General features: G+C 49.5%; 1 non-coding gene and 1 pseudogene across 1 annotated transcript; both read left to right on the plus strand.

Moving 5' to 3' along the window:
• Positions 1-398: 398 nt before the first annotated feature.
• On the plus strand, positions 399-553 carry LOC143306349 (5.8S ribosomal RNA). Its single transcript, XR_013063766.1, has one exon. It is a non-coding gene; the product is annotated as a 5.8S ribosomal RNA (ribosomal RNA).
• A 1,732-nt stretch (positions 554-2,285) lies between these two features.
• Positions 2,286-5,000, plus strand: part of LOC143306316 (large subunit ribosomal RNA) — a 5,326-nt pseudogene continuing 2,611 nt past the window's right edge.

Below are 5,000 nucleotides of genomic sequence, written 5' to 3' on the forward strand. Positions count from 1 at the left end.
GAAGCGACGATAGCGAGTCTTTGAAAAACTATGTGTCCATTAGTTAGACCGATCGTCGCCGGCCGTGTGTCTGTTCGAATCTCGCAACCCACGATTCAGCGACAGGACGCGCGCTCGCATTCCTTGTGTGCGTTCGTACTTTTCAAGGTTTTTAAATGTACTTTACGCCCGACCGTCGAGAGGAGCGTGCCACTGGGCGTTTCTCCGACGGTTTCCGTCCTTGGACGCGATCGTGTCGTCAACGATCGAACAAACAAACAAATACGTTGGCGACGCCCGAATTCGCTCTCCCGCACGCGCCGGGTGGGAGAGTGATGTGGGTATCGAATGTGATGCGTGTTAATAATGAAAATAACACTCTAAAGATCTAAAGAGTTTGAAATACAAAATTTTACGATTACCCTGAACGGTGGATCACTTGGCTCGTGGGTCGATGAAGAACGCAGCTAATTGCGCGTTAACGTGTGAACTGCAGGACACATGAACATCGACATTTCGAACGCACATTGCGGTCCACGGATACAATTCCTGGACCACGCCTGGCTGAGGGTCGTTTTCTTAACAAAAGACTGCTTGCGTTTGCTTCTCGAAAAAAGAGTAATTCATTTCTTTCTAAACATCTCGCCGTCGTTCAACGAAAGTAGAACGTTTCGGAGCGGGATTATCGAACGAAATTGAAAGAATGAATGAACGATAAACAAAGAAAGAGTCGCAACGTACGAGCGATAGTTGGGCAGTTCGTCGGCGTTTGTCGTGGAAACGATGTGACGAAAATCGCAACCGATACACTAAATGCAGGCCGTTAAAGGAGAGAAACAAATTTCGAAATATCTCTTCGAACTAGCGCAAGTGCGTCACGGCGCGCGAGTCGTTCGTTAAAATTTATAAACGACCGCCCGTGAAAGCACCGAGTTCTCGGAAGATAATCTATAAAGATTCTCCATCCTGCTGGAAGTTATCGGATCGGCGCGATTGTTCACTTGTAGAAATCCACGCTCCCGACGTTGCCAGAAACGATATTTACGAAAGGTGTGTCAAAAATAAACGAAAGAAGCTCTCCTATAAATTTAGAAAAAGCAAACGAGTGAAATGTTTGAGATGATAATTTGCTGAAATGCAAGCTCGAATAGCCCCAGGGTTTCGAATGATTCCCCGCGCTTTATACATCTCTCTGTTTACAAACGGTGTATAAATGAAAGATCGCTTCAGATGGGTCGTCGCTGTTTGACGCGCGATGCTGTTCCTTTTTTTTTGTCTGTCTGTGCGTTTAGCTTCGCTAAACAAGTTAAATGGTTAAAAAGCGTCGAAAAAGCGAATACACACGCGACAAGACAAATCTAACGAGTAAAGGAACGCTCCGCTCCAAGATAAAAATGGTTGTTTACAATCAATACAGCGTTTCGGTACCCCTGATCGTAGTCTGAAACTGTGTAACAAAAGAGAGGAAAGCGAATGGTGAAGGAACTTCGAAGCCTCCGTGGCGTGGCTAGAACTTGTGATAAAAGTATGTTTGCAGCAATTATGCATGCTCCCGTTAAAACAGCATTTCAATGTCTCGCATGGCTTAAAGCTCTAGGAGGCTTCAACATTTAGAATACATACGGACTACTTCGTTTGTTAAAGATAAGCGAAGACCGCGCGACCATCGCTCGGTCGTCCAGTCCTCGAAAGTTTTGTTGCGTTCCAAAGAAGAGACAAATGGGGTTTACCCTTGCGCTAAGGGGAGAAGAAGAGAAAAGCAGTTGTTAACTCTAAGAGGTGTGTGGAGTACATCGCGTGTTGGTTAAAATTGTTAAATGAAGTATACGCGAAATGTTCTCTCGCTCTTGCTTTTCCTCTTGCTTCCGTGGCGCTCGAAAAGAAGGGATGATAAATAAAGAAACCTATTCGAAATCTCTTGTGGAACAAAAAATAATACGGACGGACGTTAAAATTGAACCGAGACGAAATGGATCGTCTTGCGAGTTGTCGTCGCTTTGAAATTGTTAAAAATTGATAAAAGCAATACGACGAAGCTGCAGTCCGCAAAATGTTTGAAGCAAAAAGGAAATAACACGAAAATTATGGGAACGTCGTGTCTCAACTTCTTTTTCCCTCTTGTGCTCGTTTCATCGAACGATAAATACAAACATTTTGAAACGAGAGAGGAGGAAAAATTGAATATGCGAAAGGTTGATTCACGCACAGTTTCTCTACGTGTTTGCTTTTTTGCTTCTTTTCGTTTATTTTTTTTTTTTTTGCATCGAGCATCATTATTCACCTTTCGATGAAACCAAAGAAATTGACGACCTCAGAGTAGGCGAGATTTCCCGCTGAATTTAAGCATATTATTAAGCGGAGGAAAAGAAACTAACTAGGATTTCCTTAGTAGCGGCGAGCGAACAGGAATGAGCCCAGCACTGAATCCCGCGGTACCGCCGCTGGGAAATGTAGTGTTCAGGAGGATCCGTTTATCCCGAGACATCGAATTGCGTCCAAGTCCATCTTGAATGGGGCCATTTACCCATAGAGGGTGCCAGGCCCGTAGTGACCGGTACGCGTTTCGGGAGGATCTCTCCTTAGAGTCGGGTTGCTTGAGAGTGCAGCCCTAAGTGGGTGGTAAACTCCATCTAAGGCTAAATACGACCACGAGACCGATAGCGAACAAGTACCGCGAGGGAAAGTTGAAAAGAACTTTGAAGAGAGAGTTCAAGAGTACGTGAAACCGTTCAGGGGTAAACCTGAGAAACCCAAAAGATCGAATGGGGAGATTCATCGTCAACAACGCTGGCTCCCGTTGGTGCGCGATGCCCCGGATGGACCTTCGGGTTCCATTAGCGAGGGCACACCACCTTCGGCGAATGTTCCGGCGAGGTAGTCGTGCACTTCTCCCCTAGTAGAACGTCGCGACCCGTTGCGTGTCGGTCTACGGTCCGAGGCGGAGCCTGTCCGTCACCTTAACGGTGTTCGTGACAGACCCTCGGTTGCCTGGCCGACTGCGCGACGGTACTCAGACGGTATCAGGCCGCAACCAATCCATTTTCGAATGTGTGTGCGTCAGGACCGCCGCAAGCTAGGTTCAGTTATAATTACCCGGATGTACGGACTATGCGCCGTCCCCGGGTCTGGCCAGCTGTTAGCAGGAGGAGTCCTTGGACTGGCCAAGCTTTGAATTACCGGTCGGCGACGCTATTGCTTTGGGTACTCTCAGGACCCGTCTTGAAACACGGACCAAGGAGTCTAACATGTGCGCGAGTCATTGGGATATAAATAAACCTAAAGGCGAAATGAAAGTGAATGTCGTCCTCTGCGTCGACCTAGGGAGGATGGGCCTCGTTACGATTAGGCCTCGCACTCCCGGGGCGTCTCGTTCTCATTGCGAGAAGAGGCGCACCTAGAGCGTACACGTTGGGACCCGAAAGATGGTGAACTATGCCTGGTCAGGACGAAGTCAGGGGAAACCCTGATGGAGGTCCGTAGCGATTCTGACGTGCAAATCGATCGTCGGAACTGGGTATAGGGGCGAAAGACTAATCGAACCATCTAGTAGCTGGTTCCCTCCGAAGTTTCCCTCAGGATAGCTGGCACTCGCTCGAACGTTATTGCGAGTCTCATCTGGTAAAGCGAATGATTAGAGGCCTTGGGGCCGAAACGACCTCAACCTATTCTCAAACTTTAAATGGGTGAGATCTCTGGCTTGCTTGCATCAAATGAAGCCATGAGATTTTATTATTGGATCAGAGTGCCAAGTGGGCCAATTTTGGTAAGCAGAACTGGCGCTGTGGGATGAACCAAACGCAGAGTTAAGGCGCCTAAGTCGACGCTTATGGGATACCATGAAAGGCGTTGGTTGCTTAAGACAGCAGGACGGTGGCCATGGAAGTCGGAATCCGCTAAGGAGTGTGTAACAACTCACCTGCCGAAGCAACTAGCCCTGAAAATGGATGGCGCTGAAGCGTCGCGCCTATACTCCGCCGTCAGTGGCAAGTGGGGCTGGACAAAATTTGGTCCTCCATGAAGCCCTGACGAGTAGGAGGGTCGCGGCGGTGTGCGCAGAAGGGTCTGGGCGTGAGCCTGCCTGGAGCCGCCGTCGGTGCAGATCTTGGTGGTAGTAGCAAATACTCCAGCGAGGCCCTGGAGGACTGACGTGGAGAAGGGTTTCGTGTGAACAGCCGTTGCACACGAGTCAGTCGATCCTAAGCCCTAAGAGAAATCCTATGTAAATGAGGTGTCCTAAAGCTCTCAGTTAAAAAGCAACAACAAAACTGTTAAATATGGCTAAATCGAATTTATAAGAAGTAGTTGCAGAGATGCACACCCATTGGGCGAAAGGGAATCCGGTTCCTATTCCGGAACCCGGCAGCGGAACCGCATACCATTCGGGCCCTCGTAAGAGTGTTCGTCGGGGTAACCCAAAATGACCTGGAGACGCCGTCGGGAGATCTGGGAAGAGTTTTCTTTTCTGTATAAGCGTTCGAGTTCCCTGGAAACCTCTAGCAGGGAGATAGGGTTTGGAACGCGAAGAGCACCGCAGTTGCGGCGGTGTCTGGATCTTCCCCTCGGACCTTGAAAATCCAGGAGAGGGCCACGTGGAGGTGTCGCGCCGGTTCGTACCCATATCCGCAGCAGGTCTCCAAGGTGAAGAGCCTCTAGTCGATAGATTAATGTAGGTAAGGGAAGTCGGCAAATTGGATCCGTAACTTCGGAATAAGGATTGGCTCTGAGGAGCGGGGCGTGTCGGGCTTGGTCGGGAAGCGGGTCTGGCTGACGTGCCGGGCCTGGGCGAGGTGAACGGTTGGCGACTTCGGTCGCGTCCCGGGATCCGAGCTCGGTCCCGTGCCTTGGCCTCCCGCGGATCTTCCTTGCTGCGAGGCTTCCGTGGCGGTTAACGCCGTCGTGGTCGCTTCTTCGGCCGCCATTCAACGCTTAGCTCAGAACTGGCACGGACTAGGGGAATCCGACTGTCTAATTAAAGCAAAGCATTGCGATGGCCCTCACGGGTGATGACGCAATGTGATTTC

Source organism: Osmia lignaria, unplaced genomic scaffold (assembly GCF_051020975.1).
Source record: "Osmia lignaria lignaria isolate PbOS001 unplaced genomic scaffold, iyOsmLign1 scaffold0006, whole genome shotgun sequence".
NCBI classification, from domain to species: Eukaryota; Metazoa; Arthropoda; class Insecta; order Hymenoptera; family Megachilidae; genus Osmia; species Osmia lignaria.